Raw genomic sequence first — 16,176 nt, 5'->3', positions numbered from 1 at the left:
TATATATATATATATATATATGTATATATATATATACAGAAGAACATCCTCCTCAGACTTAGACATCGACAATTTCTGAAGATCATGCTTCCTGAAGAAATGATTCAGGTTGTGCGTTCTAAAGCAAGCTGCAATGTCACCACACCCAGTTCCAGTTAAAAGGCCCAGGTGCAAATCACACTTTTCCAGTGTATTAGACCAGGAACATCCAAGAAGCCCGTGGAAGGGTGCTGAGGAGTCCCAACATTTAGCCTTCCCGGGGACTTCTGAGCAGCAAGGTGTCAAAGGCCCATGAGTCTCTGGGAGTTGTGTATCACAGTGACAAAAGCATCTGCCAGAAACCACAGACAGTGGGAAGACTCAGTTCGGCTCATGGTTTCAGAGGATTTCAGTTCAAAGCTGCCGGAGTCTGTGGCAGAGACACCTTACCTGGTACAGAGCAGGAAGCATAGCATGTCAGGGACCAGGGGCCAGGCTAGAACCCCCAAAGACTTCTGTCAGTCACGCTGCACCTCCACGGTCACCCAAAATAGCACTAGCAGCTAGGGTACAGGCGTTCCAATCTTGAGCCTATAGGGGACATTTTAGTTTCGAACCATAATGCTGTTCAGAACCAGTAACAGACAGCAGGACTGTGGTGTCCAAACATGAAATAGATCCTTAAGGAGGAGAGAAAATGCTGGTTCTGTAAACATGGACCAGGAGTTGGCTGTTCCCACCAGGGCTGAGACTGACATTCAGATGTTGACATTCTAAAACGCAGAGTCCCTGAAACAATGTCTTGCTTAGGAGTCCATTTAACACACTTGGGAAGAGGGAGCCTCAGTTGAAGGACTGGCTCCATCAGAGGGGCTGTGGGCGTGTCTGTAGGAAGCTGTCTTGACTGCTAATGACGTAGGTGACCCTGGGCCGAGGAAGGGCGGTGTTGAAAGCAGGAGTGGGGACAAGCCAGCGAGCAGCTTTGCTCCGTGGTCTCTGCCTCAGTTCTGGTGCCAGGCTCTATTAAGGTCCTGCTGTGGGTTTACTCGACAATGAACTGTAAACTGTAGGCCAAGCAAACCCTCTCCTCTCCTCTCAGCTGCTTTGATCCTTGTCATATCACAACAGAAAGGCAAGGAGGTAGGAGCATCCTAGACCAGGTCAATTTCCAAAGTCTCTCCCAACCCTAAGGTTCTCTGACCCTCTTGTCAACAGCCCCCCTTTAGGTTTGGATACCTGACACGATTTTAGGAGCTCATTCCATGAGACCCAGCAGGAAACCTAACACTTCTTTCACACATAGACACACACAACATAGACATATATCACATCAGCACACACCACATAGGCATACAACCATAGACACACAACCATAGACACATACCACACAGGCATACAACAATAGCAATTGTTTTGGTGGTTATTTGACAAGCTATTTCATAGTGAGTCACAGGAATTTGCTAAGGATATTAAAACAGAAATGCAATTTTCTGTTCTGCCAGACATCACTTAGGACGGAAAGTCTGAGTTGCTCTTGGCAGATGAGAAAGGAAAGAAACGGACTTTGGCGGCATTGTTGAATTATGAATCAAGTCTCAACCTGAAGCTTTTGGACTTTTCAGCGTAAGATTAATAACATTTTGGGTTGGGGAGATGGCTCACTGGAAAGACTGCAGCAGCACAAATGTGAGAACTAGAGTTCAAACCCATAGCAACCAGGCAGAATGAAAGCTGGGCACGCTGTCTGTGCACCTGTAACTTCAGTTCAGGTGGGAGGAGGGTGGGGACAGGATTACTGGGCTCATGGGTCACCAATCTTCTCCAGGGTCAGTGAGGGGCCCTCTCTCAAAGGAACGGGTAAGAGGGATATAGCAGGATATCCAGTGTCCTCCTCTGGCCTCAGAGATAATTGAGATCTCTGCAGAAAAGAGATTTAGAAAAACAAGGATGTAGATGCAGGTCAGACTGGGGTTACAAGCAGGGACGGGAACACTCCTGAGAGCCCGGGGATCCTTTCTTTGCTCCTTGGCTGCTTTTCCTTTTTGCTTTCTGTGACCTAGTGCCCAGTCACCTCAAAAGGAGTATGACTACCCCACAACTCCCTAATTTGTTCATTGAACAAGAGGCTAAATGGCTGCCTTTAACTCCTTATGGCAAATTTCTGGGTTAAGGTAGGCTCCCTGGCCTTCTGGGTTAAGGTAGGCTCCCTAGCCTTCTGGGTTAAAGTAGGCTCCCTGGCCTTCTGGGTTAAGGTAGGCTCCCTGGCCTTCTGGGTTAAGGTAGGCTCCCTGGCCTTCTGGGTTAAGGTAGGCTCCCTGGCCTTCTGGGTTAAGGTAGGCTCCCTGGCCTTCTGGGTTAAGGTAGGCTCCCTAGCCTTCTGGGTTAAGGTAGGCTCTCTAGCCTTCTGGGTTAAAGTAGACTCTCTAGACTTCTGGGTTAAGGTAGACTCTCTAGCCTTCTGGGTTAAGACAGACTCTCTAGCCTTCTGGGTTAAGGTAGACTCTCTAGCCTTCTGGGTTAAAGTAGACTCTCTAGTCTTCTGGGAGGTAGGCTCCCTGGCCTTCTGGGTTAAGGTAGGCTCATTAGCCTCCTTGGAAGATGAGCCCCTTGGCATATCCCTGCTCAGGTTGATATGGTGATAATGGAAATGTGGCTTCTGGCAGGGTGTAATAACTGAACTCTGAGAGGGAGGCAAATGAGACTCAGTTTCTCAAAACAGTGTGGCTCATGTGCTGATTACAGAACCCCAAAGGGGTTATAACTTTAGATTTTAAGGCAAAAAAGCAAGTAAACCAACAACAACTTGCTTAGATGCAAGTCAGAGGACACGCCCTAGAGGACATCACATCTAGTTGGAATTTTGAAGACTAATCATAATGGACAGGTGGAAGAGAGAATGGGAAAGAGAATACTGTTTTTTATTTGTTTCATTTTTTGTTTTTCAATACAGAGAGTTTCTCTTTGGAGCCTGTTCTGGAACTTGCTCTGTAGAACAGGCTGGCCTCAAACTCTCAGGGATCCACCTGTCTCTGCCTCCCCAGTACTGGGATTAAAGGCTTTCACCACCACCACCTGGTGAGAGTACTCTTGTAATGAGGACATAGAGTATGGCATCTGGGGAGATGCGAGGGAAGCCAGTGACAGGAAACATGAGCAGATGGTGCTTGCAAGCCTCACTGTGTCTGGTTTTCACTTCGAGTTCTGAGGGAAAGTGTTAAAACAGTGTGTGTGTGTGTGTGTGTGTGTGTGTGTGTGTGTGAGAGAGAGAGAGAGAGAGAGAGAGAGAGACAGACAGAGAGACAGAGAGACAGAGAGACAGAGAGAGAGGAGGTGTTGGATAAAAATTCATAAAAATTTGTGCTTTGGACCCTTGTAAACAACACTCACAACACCCATGTTCTAGTTATAGGGTGAAGGCCTCGTCTTTACAGTAATCATGTGTCAAGAAAACAAAAGGGAAGGTATTGAACAGTTCCCCATGGAACTGGGGTAGAGATACTTGTGGGTCCACAAGGAATTATATCACCATACCTATGTGGCCCCAGAATGGCCCCAAATGACTCAGGGCACACATAAGATCTGCATCACTGACTACATTCCCCCAGACTCACAGTGGTGTTTTGTAAAAACCAGGACATTTAAGTTTTCTTTTTAATAAATTTGATAGACTGTGTGGTCTTGTAGTAACTTGGGGAAATTTGTACTTTGTAAAAGACACTGCTCAACTGTGAGCAAGTCCAGATGTAAGAAAAACCTCATGTTGGAATATTTGTCCATATTTCTACTCATGTTGCAGAGACCATTTGCCATCTTCTGTAGTTAATAAGAATGTTTTCGGTGGCAAACGTCCCATGTCAGAACCTCCCAAAGTCAGCCGATGATGTTTCTTTTAGAAAGCTAGCTTTATGGTGAACCCTACATTTGTGACTACTTTAGAAGAAATAGTATTTGCTGAAAAGATTGGAATCTAGCTGGGTGTTGGTGGCCCACACCTTTAGTCCCAGTACTTGGGAGGCAGAGGTAGGTGGACCTCTGTGAGTTCGAGGTCATCTTGATCTACAAAGTGAGTTGAAGGACAGCTAGGACTGTTACACAGAGGAACCCTGTCTCAAAAAGTCAAAAGGAAAAAAAGATTGGAATATAGATTTTTTTTTTTTTGGTTTTTACGAGACAGGGTTTCTCTGTATTGTTTTGGAGGCTGTCGTCCAGTCCGGCCTCGAACTTACAGAGATCCGCCTGCCTCTGCCTCTTGAGTGCTGGTATTAAAGGCGTGCGCCACGACCGCCCGGCTTTTTTTTTTTTCTTTGGAATGTAGATATTTTTATGCAAGGAAAATGTGTGGAAGTCAGTACATGCGACGTGTGTTCTGCTACCTTAAGGATGACATTGTTTCCTAATAAACGGGGACACTTTATTGAGTTTTCAATAGACCTTCAGCACCATACACACATCCCTTGAGCCCTTACTAATCTCCAGGATGTGAAGTTGCCTGCATCTTGGTGTTCTAGAAGGCCCTCTAGCCCTGGGATGAGCTAGCATTTACCTGGCAGGAAGTGCTGGAAGATTTGAACTATCCAGGAGCAGTCCTTAAAGTGACCGCAGAATTGGTATGTGTCAGGTCCAAAAGAAACTCAGGACAAATGGCTGTGGTGCCTATTAGCACAGCAAAGTGCTACATGCTGGCCTCTAGCTCTCTCAGCATGGCAAGCACCAGAGTCTATACTGGTATCCTAGGTCTTCCCGACTCTCTTCACCCCACCCCATACCCTAAACTTCTCCAGCTCATGGACTTCCCGTCCCCCGGGTTCTCATTCCTATAAAAACCATTGTTTTGGCCAGCCTTTCCTGTGGTCCTCTTTGCTCCTTTCTTTGATCCCTCTCTTCTTGGCTCTTTGTCTCCTCTCTGGCCCTCTCTCTTGGTCTCCTTGGTCCGCACTGTCTCCTCATCCTCTCTCACTCTCCTACTCTCTGCTTGCATGGCCTGGTTCAGTCCATGTTTAGTCTACTGCTTTCCCTCCCAGTTCTGGACTTGTCCAGGTATCTCTGGCTATGCTCTCCCTCGTATCTGCAATGAAGACCTCTTGGACCACACCTTTGGAGTGGTCCGCATTTTAGACATCTGGCGTATAAAGCCCCACTTTGCACAGCACGGAAGTATTCCAGTCCCCTGCATGTTCACACTTAGAGTTTAGCTGCAGGGCTGGACTCAGGAGTCTCCTGTAATGGCCGTGGGCTCTTAGCTGTCTTCTATTCCTGTGACACTTTCTTGTATATCTCCCGCGAGTCTCTAGGACTCAAAAATAAGTTAGTATTCTCAAATTCCTCTCTTAGGATTTGCTTCCAGGGAAGCCAAACTAATATCGGTCCATTTGCTCAAGATGGGGATCGTCTGCTGTTTCAAGTTTGGTTAAAAGCCGGAGGAGTGCCAAAGCACAATGTCCAAACTATTGAGAAGGTAACTCTTAGGTAAAGAGAAGGGATGTCAAGTAAAATCATTATGAGAGAATTAGTGAATGACAACCCTGACGTGTATGTAGTTGGTGGGTGAGGGAATGCTGAGGCGTGATCAGTAATGAAAAGAATGGTTACTAGTCTACACTGTGGTAGATAACATCACTGCTGTGGTTTGGATCTGAATGTATCCCGGAGGCACATGGAAGGCTTGGTATCCGCTCCAGGTGCTATTGGGAAGTGACGGCCTGAGTGGGAGGTTGCACTGGGTACTTTGCTCATTGCTTTGGCCAAACCCTCGATGGGAAGCACCATAGGGGAGGTATTGATGGTTATGATAAAAGATAAGCTACATATAGAACTTTGGACTCACAAGAATGGGATAGATGATATTTTCTTTAAATCTTGCTAAATGTTGAAAGACAAAATATTGTTAACTGTGTTCTTATTTGATAACTGTCCTGTTATATATAATTTGACTATGTTAAGATTAAGACTTTTCTTTTTGTTTAGACAGAAAAGAGGAGATGATGGGGGAAGTCCTGTGTATATGTCAATAAAGCACTGTTGGTCAATAGGGAACCAAGATAGGTGGGACTAGGAGTCCAGGAGGACTCTGGGTAGGAGAAACACGGGGAGTCAAGATGTAACGCCATAGGGATAAGAAGCCCGAAAAGTTCTCCGGTAAGAGAAATACTTAGATTAACAATTATGGGATAAATACTTAAGTCAGAGCTAGCCAGTAAGAAACAAGCAAGGTCACCGGGTAGTGGTGGCGCACGCCTTTAATCCCAGCACTCAGGAGGCAGAAGCAGGCAGATCTCTGTGAGTTCGAGGCCGGGCTGGACCGACAACCTCCAAAACAATACAGAGAAACCCTGTCTTGTAAAACCAAAAAAAAAAAAAAAAAAAAAAGAAACAAGCAAGGCCAACAGCTTCATAATTAATATAGCCTCCTGTGTGTTTATTTGGGACTGATGCGGCTCTGGAACCAGGCTGGCGGGAAGGCTTCTCTTTACAGGGAAGAACAGTTTTATCTGGCCCATCCTGGTGGGGAGGGCACGGTGGTAGGGATGTGAGACAGCTGATCACATGTGTCCACGTCGGGAAGCAGAGAGAGCCAAACTCTGGTCTTCAACTCTGTTCTTTGTTGTTGTCGCCGTTGTCCAGGCTGGGATGGCAGCCCATGGCACAGTACCGTCCAAATTGAGGGTGAAACCTCTCTACGTGGGGTTAAACCTTTGTGAAATTAGCCCCACACACACCACACAGATGCTTTTCTGGGTTCATTCCAGACTCAGCGAAGCTGACTAGATTAGCCACCACAGAGGTCTTTGTCACTGGGAGTGTGCCCTCAAGTGGGGTAGTGGCACCCCCTTCCTCTCTGCTTCCCAGCCACATTAGAAGATGGAGAGGTGCCCCCTCCACAGTCCCCAAGGCAAAGGACCATCCAGTCATGGGCAGTGTTGGGCGCTGCCCTGGAACCACGCCATGGCGAGATGGCGCTGACATCCGCCTGACAGTTGCAATGACAACCCTGCTGCGCATGAGCAGGAGCTCCCTGCCCACGAGGCCGGGGGTGCCTGTGCCTTACGTCACCTCGGGTGACATAATTGGACCAGTAATTAACTGCCACGTCCGAGGCGAGAGAAACTCTCTATATAAGGAGAGTCCCGTTAGGGCGTGGGGTCTTCGCTTTGTGATAGCTTATGCTCCTCCTCTCAGGAGCAATAAAGCTTACTGCAGAAGGATCCTGATCGTGTGCCGCGTCATTCTTGCGGGCGAGATAGAGCGCGGGACAACTGGTGCCGAAACCCGGGAAACTGACCAAGCCATCGTCCGCACCATCGAAGACCCCTTGGAAACGAGGAGGATTCAGAACTGCAGGCAGGTAAGTTCGGAGAGGTATGCTGATCTGGGACTTTGGTCTGGGGTTGTCTCCGCCTTGGGAGGGTTTGCCTGAAGCAATCGTCCTCCTTGGTATTGTTCTTGTTTTCTTTATACTGGTCACCTAAGCCTCCTGTAGATAAAGGGGCCTGAACAGTCTCTTCTGTCCTTTGCTTTCGTTTTTCCCCATTTGCTGTAAGACGGACGTAGATAAGCCGCGGTCATCTGTACCATTGGTAACGGTGGTGATTAGTCAGACGTAGATAAGCTGCAGCCACCATGGGGTCCTCTCAATCCATATTAACTACCTTGGAGACTGTATTAAAGCAGAGGAATATCAAGGTTGACAGAAAGACGTTACGGAGCTTTGTCAAGGAGGTCGATCATGTGGCACCCTGATATGCCCTTTCTGGCTCTCTCACCCTGGCATCATGGAATAAGTTGGGGAGGGATCTTGATCGACACCTAGAGCAAAGAGACCTAAGGATAGGGACCAAGGCAGTATGGAAACTAGTGAAGAACTGAATTGAGGATGAAGCTTGCCAGGCGGCCGTTGTAGAGGGTCAGGCCATTCTCGAGGTAACCCAGGATAGCATGTCAGAAACCGAACGTAGTGAGAGGTCAGAGCGCGCGAGAAAACGGAGGTATACAAAAGAAAAACTAAGAAAAAGAGCCCTCCTGTTTTAGGAGAGAACATTATAGCAAAACCAGATGCCCTTCCTGGCCTTTCCACTAAAGGGACAGGTCAAATGTATCCTTTTAAAGAACTGGAGGCGCTGAACCTCGGCAGCTCCGCCAGTTCTGAGTCTTCTGATTCCGAACAAGACTCTCTAGGCCCTGGAGATGAGACAGAACTAGAAGAAGAGGCTACAAAGTACGAGGCGGAGAGATATCACCCGGATGGGGAGTTTTCTCTAAACTGCTACCCAAGGGCAAGGCCTCAGCAAAAGCGATAGCAACTCCATCTGCTCTGCCTATGCCGCTCTCTCCCCCCCTTATGAAGGGCGTTTACATAGTTTCTCCTTTTTACCTGAAAAAATTAGAAGAAAGGTCCATCTCACCTTCCCCGTTTTCGAAGTAGAGAATGGAGGGCGGGTACATACTCCGGTTGAGTATAAACAGATAAAAGAATTGGCAGAATCGGTTCGTAATTATGGACCTAATGCCAACTTTACTATTATGCAGATAGAAAGGCTTGCCTTGGATCCCCTAACTCCTGCCGATTGGCAGATGGTGGTGAAGGCAGTATTACCAAATATGGGGCAATATATGGAATGGAGAGCATTATGGCATGAGGCTGCCCAGTCACAGGCGAGGGCTAATGCCATAGCACTCACCCCAGAGCAGAGAGAATGGAATTTCGATCTGCTTACAGGACAAGGAGTCTATGCTGTGAACCAAATTAATTACCCTTGGGGCGCATATGCTCAAATAGCCACCCTGGTAATTAGGGCATGGAAGTCACTTACGCAGAAAGGGAAGGCAGGTGGACAACTTACCAAGATTATACAACAACCTCAGGAGCCGTTTTCCGATTTTGTGGCAAGGATGACGGAAGCGGCAGGAAGAAGTTTTGGAGATACAGAGCAGGTTAAGCCGTTGATAGAACAGCTCATCTTCGAGCAGGCTACACAAGAATGTAAAACAGCAATTGCCCCTAGGAAAGGAAAAGGTTTGGATGATTGGCTCAGGGTATGCAGAGAACTCGGAGGACCACTTACTAATGCAGGCTTGGCGGCTGCCATTCTTCAATCACAAAGAAAGCCGACGGGCTTCAAGGATCGGAGGCTCTGTTTTAATTGTGGAAAGCCAGGGCACCTAAAAAAAGAATGTCGAGCTCTAAAAAAGGGTCAGGATACTATCTGTGCCAGATGTGGGAAAGGCTACCATAAGGCAAGCCAATGCAGATCCATAAGAGACCTTAAGGGCAATCTCCTTCCCCCCCGTAAACCAGGTACAGCTGACCAAGAGCCAAAAAACGGCCAGGTGGGCCCCCGATCCCGGGGCCCGCAAAGATACGGGACTCAGTTTGCCAAGGCCAGTTCCGAGGAGGAGACGACTCCACAAGAGACGTCAGGATGGACTTGCGTGCCGCCACCTCAGTCCTACTAATGCCACATATGGGGGTCCATCCAGTGCCTGCGGCACCTTTGCATCCCCCATTGCCTGCTGGTATGATAGGACTTATAATAGGCCGTGGTGCCCTTACTGCGCAGGGACTAATTGTACATCCTGGAATAATTGATAACCACCATATTCCAGATATTCAAATTCTTTGTTCCAGCCCCCAAGGTGTTTTCTCCATCCATAAGGGGGATAGGATAGCTCAGCTTGTATTGCTTCCAGCAAAAGATCAAATTTCACAAGATATAAAAGGTCCGATGGGATCCACAGGGACGGACTCGGCCTATTTAACTGTGGCACTAAATACAAGGCCTAAGTTAACTCTTAGAATTAATGGCAAAAGTTTTGAGGGCATTTTGGATACAGGGGCTGACAAAAGTATTATTTCAACACATTGGTGGCCAAAAAGTTGGGTGGTCACACAGTCCTCTCATTCTCTACAGGGGCTGGGATATCAATCCAGCCCTGACATCAGCTCTAGTGCCCTAACTTGGGAATCCTCAGAAGGACTGAGAGGCCAATTTACCCCCTATGTCTTACCCTTACCAGTTAATTTATGGGGTAGAGACATCCTAACAGAAATGGGCCTTACCTTAACCAATAATTATTCGCCCTCAGTTAGAAACATGATGGAAAAGATGGGGTTTCAAGAAGGCCGGGGCTTGGGACGTCTTGAGCAAGGCAATCCCCGCCCTATATCACCCCGACCTCATGAAGGTAAAACGGGCTTGGGTTTTTTCTTGAGCGCCACTGAGGCAGCACGACCCATACCATGGAAGACGGAGGACCCGGTATGGGTTCCTCAGTGGCCATTAACCTCCGAGAAACTGAATGCCATCATGAAAATAATTACAGAACAGCTTTGCCTTGGTCATATAGAACCATCCACTTCGCCTTGGAATACTCCGATTTTTGTTATCAAAAAGAAATCGGGAAAATGGCGCTTGTTGCATGACCTAAGGGCCATTAATGTACAAATGTTACTATTGGGTCCGGTCCAGCGAGGATTGCCTCTACTCACTGCCCTGCCAAAAGGGTGGCCCCTTCTGATCATAGATATTAAGGACTGTTTTTTCTCCATACCCTTACATCCCGTTGATCGCCCGCGTTTTGCCTTTACGGTACCTTCTTTAAATCATGCAGAACCAGATAAGAGATACCAATGGAAAGTTTTGCCTCAGGGAATGGCCAATAGTCCAACCATCTGTCAGCTCTTTGTTGATCAGGCACTTGCCCCAGTTAAAAGACAGTTCCCGCAGGTCCTGTCTATCCATTATATGGATGATGTGCTGTTATGTCATCAAGATCTTACAGTTTTACAGCAAATGTTCCCTGTCTTACAAAAGCAATTAAGTCAATGGGGACTTTCCCTAGCCACTGAAAAGGTACAAATAACCGACTCCGGATCATTCCTGGGCTCGGTTATCCGACCTGATTTCATTAGACCACAGAAGGTTGAAATTAGAAAAGATAAGTTACAAACTCTAAATGATTTTCAAAAGTTATTGGGTGATATTAATTGGCTAAGACCTTTTTTAAAAATTCCCACCATTGAATTAAAACCTCTATTTGATATTTTAGAAGGGGACCCGCATATCACCTCCCCAAGGAAATTGGATCCCTCGGCAAGCGAGGCTCTTTGCAAAGTCGAGAAAGCTATAACTCAGGCCCAGCTGGATAGGATAGATTATACCCAGCCAATTTTGTTATGTGTCTTGAACACACAAGGTCTACCCACCGCCGTTGTTTGGCAACAAGGGCCTTTATGCTGGGTCCATCCTCGAGCTTCCCCTGCTAAAATTGTTGATTGGTATCCAGCTGCTGTTGCACAATTGGTTATAAAAGGCATTAAAATGACAATAGAATACTTTGGTCTGGAGCCTAATATCATTGTTAGCCCCTATACTCCGGATCAAATACAGGTTTTGGCCGCCACCTCTAGCGACTGGTCAGTCCTATGTGCTTCATTTTCAGGGACCTTTGATAATCATTATCCCAGGCATCCACTTTTACAGTTTGCTTTGGCCCAGCCTTTAGTTTTCCCAAAAATTACCTCTAATACCCCAATTAAGAATGGGATAGTAGTATATACAGATGGTTCTAAAACAGGACAAGGGGCCTATGTTGTAAATGATATGACTTATATAAAACATTTTCCTGAATCTTCCCCACAAGTCGTTGAATGCCTCGTGGTATTAGAAGTTTTACAACAATTTATGGGCCCACTTAATATTGTTTCAGATTCATTATATGTAGTTAATGCAGTTAAAATTCTTGAAACTGCCGGGTTGATTAGACCTTCTAGTAAGGTGGCTCACATATTTGAAGCCATTAGAGCTGCTCTGCTGCAAAGGCGGCATCCTTTCTTTATTGAACACATAAGAGCTCATTCTGGTCTTCCCGGCCCCATGGCAAAGGGAACGCGCTCGCTGATCAAGCCACTAGACTTGCAGCTGTTGCGCTTTCTTCACCCATAATAGCTGCAAAAGAATTTCATAATAAATTTCATGTTACTTCAGAGACATTACGCAGACGCTTTTCTTTAACCAGAAAAGAAGCTAGAGATATAGTGATACAATGTCAAAATTGCTGTCAGTTTTTGCCTGTCCCCCATCGAGGAATTAACCCGAGAGGTTTGATCCCCTTACAAGTTTGGCAAATGGATGTTACCCATTATGTCCCTTTTGGTAAATTGCAATATATACATGTTTCTGTTGATACTTGTTCTGGAATATTTTTTGCCACCCCACTTTCAGGGGAGAAGGCTTCTCATGTGATTCAGCACTGTCTTGAGGCCTGGAGTGCCTGGGGCAAACCCCGCTGTCTTAAAACCGACAACGGGCCTGCCTATACTTCACAAAAATTTAAACAATTTTGTGCACAAATGCAAGTTACTCATATTACTGGATTGCCCTATAATCCTCAAGGTCAGGGCATCATTGAGAGAGCACATCGGACACTTAAATCATATTTATTAAAGCAAAAAGGGGAGCAATAATGGAGCTACCCCCTGGACCGAGAGTGGCCATAGCCATGTCACTCTTTACCCTGAATTTTTGAACTTGGATGATTCAGGGATGAGTGCGGCTGAGCGACATTGCACAGAACCTAAAAGGCCCAAGGAATGGGTGAAATGGAAAGATGTGCTAACTAATCAATGGAAAGGCCCGGATCCTATCCTGATAAGGTCCAGGGGAGCTGTCTGTGTTTTTCCACAGGATGAAGACAATCCGTTCTGGGTTCCGGAAAGACTCATTCGTAAGATGGGGAACCCTGATGATAATGATCATGGCTCAAGCCTGGAGGGCAACGGGAGAAAGAAGATGGGGAATCATGTCGACCTTTCCCCTCCCCATGCCGGTGATGTATAATGCACAAGTGTTTCCTAGATTTTTTTCACCAATAAAGAGCTAGGGCTAGCTTATTTGCCCCAAGATAATCAGATTCATGCAGTACAAGAAAATCGCTCCCTCTCCTTAAGAGGAAGCTTATGCTTTCATTTTTCCAAAGTAAATGATAATAAAAATAGTATTAACTGTGTTAATTTGAGGAATCAATCGGCTGCCTGGCAAGGCGAGGCTAGTTGGGGAACTGATTTAGAGATTGTAGCCAATGCATCCGATGTTGGGCGCTGCCGGTTAGTACTAATGCTACTCCCCATGATCAGCCAAAGTTAGCCCCATTTTGTAAAGGGATTCAATCAGAAGAGTATATCCTGCCTTGGACTGAATGTCAATCTAGGTATCAACACTGGGTAGGCCCTAATACCTTCACTTTCTCACCCAGCCTAGGGCATCATTTTTTGAATATGACACCCTTGACAACTTGGGTCAATCCCTTTGACGGATTTGACTCCTATGGTAATGATAGGAGGAGGAGCTGGGGAAAAAGGACAAATCTCTTACAATTGGAAGGGCAAATTTTCGGGGGGATCTGGCTCCGGCACTTGGCAAGCTTCAGATATGAAGCATAAAGAATTTATTAGAAAAGAATATGCCCCATCACCAGTTTGTGTTTGGCCCCCCTTTTTATGGATTGTAAGCAATAATTTTATAGGTGAGAATGAGGAATTAAGATGTGATACCAAGAGCTGCTTTTATACATTATGCTGGGATGCCACGAAATATTCTTATGCTGTAGTGACTAGAATGCCGAGGTTTGTGCCCGTGCCAGTGGAAGCCCCGAGTAGCTTGTCTCTGCTACGCACAAAAAGAGATTTCGGCATCTCGGCCATAATTGTAGCCATTGTGGCCACTACAGCAGTGGCTGCCTCTGTGACCGCCTCGGCAATGGCCCTATCCACATCTGTACAAACGGCAGATACTCTTGATGGTCTTTCATCATCAGTATCAGTGGCGCTCGACCGACAAAGTTCGGCAAATACTCAAATTCAGGGAGGGTTGATGCTGGTTAATCAGTGCATCGACCTGGTTCAAGAACAATTGGATATTTTATGGCAATTGGCGCAGTTAGGATGTGAATATAAAATGCCTGGACTTTGTGTTACATCAATACAATATGAAAATTTTATTAGAGCGGCTAATTTGTCCAAAAGTCTTTCTCAGTTCATTTTACAGAATTGGACATTCGAATTTGAACAGATACTGCAGGACTTGAGAACAGCGATCCACCAGAATTGATGTCTCCCTACAAGAAGGACTGTCGTCATGGATCTCTTCTGTCTTCTCTTATTTCAAGGAATGGGTGGGGGTGGGACTCTTCGGGATGTTTCTCTGCTTCGGGATGTTTCTCTGCTTCGGAATGGCAATTTTATTCTTTTTGTTTTGCAAAGTGTTCAAAAAGGCAAAAACAGATAAAGTCATGATTACACAGGCACTCGCGGCTCTAGAGTATGGGGCCTCGGCGGAGGTCTGGCTCACCATGTTAAAGCGTGGAGAATAGCCTTTGATTATCCCCATTTCATTCTGGCTTTCCCTGTCACCTTGGCAGACTCCGGCTATATTTCTCTGCCCCTGCTTCAATAGATCAGCCTTTGCACCTCTGAGTCCGAAATGTTTTGGACATTTGCACCAGAGAAGGTGATCATTGATATTGCAGCCTTTGCACTCCGCTGAGCTCGTCTCATTGCACGCGGAAAGGTGCTATATGGGGTATATTCATCTGTTTCGAACCCTGATGGGCTGCAGAGCCTGACGGTGATCAACGGATGTAGGCCATTCATCTGGTTTCTGTCTCTGGTGACGAGGTGGCCATTAGCTGTCGGCAGAACAGCCCTTGCACCCTCAGCGACTTTGTTGCATTGCACGAGGATGGGTGTTTTAGCCTATGCAGCCCAGTTGGGACACTTTTGTGTGCTTTTATTAAAATAAAAAGGGGGAGATGTTGGGCGCTGCCCTGGAACCACGCCATGGCGAGATGGCGCTGACATCCGCCTGACAGTTGCAATGACAACCCTGCTGCGCATGAGCAGGAGCTCCCTGCCCACGAGGCCGGGGGTGCCTGTGCCTTACGTCACCTCGGGTGACATAATTGGACCAGTAATTAACTGCCACGTCCGAGGCGAGAGAAACTCTCTATATAAGGAGAGTCCCGTTAGGGCGTGGGGTCTTCGCTTTGTGATAGCTTATGCTCCTCCTCTCAGGAGCAATAAAGCTTACTGCAGAAGGATCCTGATCGTGTGCCGCGTCATTCTTGCGGGCGAGATAGAGCGCGGGACAGGGCAGAAACCTTTACTCTCTTAAAAACTGATCACCTCAGGTTGTTTGTTATAGTAATGGAAAACTGACAAACACAAATAATTTCTATTTTATTATCACTAACAGGCACAAAAACCATTCCATAAAATCAAATTTTATAGACTTAGAAAAGATATGCACCTCTGATAATTAGTAGTAATAAGTCAAATAATGTTAAACCCTAAAGAGCCCCATAGAGAACTTTAGAAAGAAAAGGAAAAGAAAAAAGAACAGACTTTATATCAGTGGTCTCTGAAAATTGTTCAGTTTTGGTTTCATCCTAGGAAATCTGAGTGGATATCTTTAAGACTCTAGTATCTCTCTCCCTCTCATCAAATTGCGATCGATGGTGTTAAGGGACAAAAAAGAACATACCTTCCTTCCTCTTGTCCTGCGTTAACGAGCGTGAAGGCCTGTCTCATTATTAACTAATAAGGCCTATCTGCTGCTGCCATGTCTTGTTAAGCACACAATTTGAAAAGTCGGGACTGGTAAGTGAGGAGCACCCCTGCTCTCCAACATAGCGATTCGGAGCGAGATGAGATTGCATATCTTCAGGAATTAAGACAGACACTTTAAGAGATGTTCTCAAAGCACAAGTTCAAATAGACCCTTCTTCCCCAGTCTCTTGGACCCCTTTGGAAGACCAGCCAGCTCTGAAATCTAGCAGTGGAAGGGAGCATTGTCTCCTTGTAAATAGAATGACCTGATTTTTATCTCTGTTGAGTTCCAGGAGGAAGATGATGTCATAGCAGTCACTGGCCAGAAACCTTCTTGCTTAATGAGCACTTTGAGCTTGCTGGAAGCTAAGTGAGCCTTATTACTGCACTCAGAAGCTGGGTCAAAGATTCTCTTGGCTCTTAGGAACAAAGGCACAGGCTTGCTAAATGACCCATGTCTGTAAGTAGAAGGTAAGATAATGATAGACAAACAATACAGCCAGCTTCCCAAAGGTTCTATAGCCTAGGAGGTCCATAGGACAGGAGGGACACCATGCCCAGACATTAATACGGTGTTTAAGCTATCCTTTTCTGACCCC

Source organism: Mesocricetus auratus, unplaced genomic scaffold, assembly GCF_017639785.1.
Source record: "Mesocricetus auratus isolate SY011 unplaced genomic scaffold, BCM_Maur_2.0 Super-Scaffold_100009, whole genome shotgun sequence".
Taxonomy (NCBI): domain Eukaryota; kingdom Metazoa; phylum Chordata; class Mammalia; order Rodentia; family Cricetidae; genus Mesocricetus; species Mesocricetus auratus.
This window is presented reverse-complemented; position numbering follows the sequence as displayed.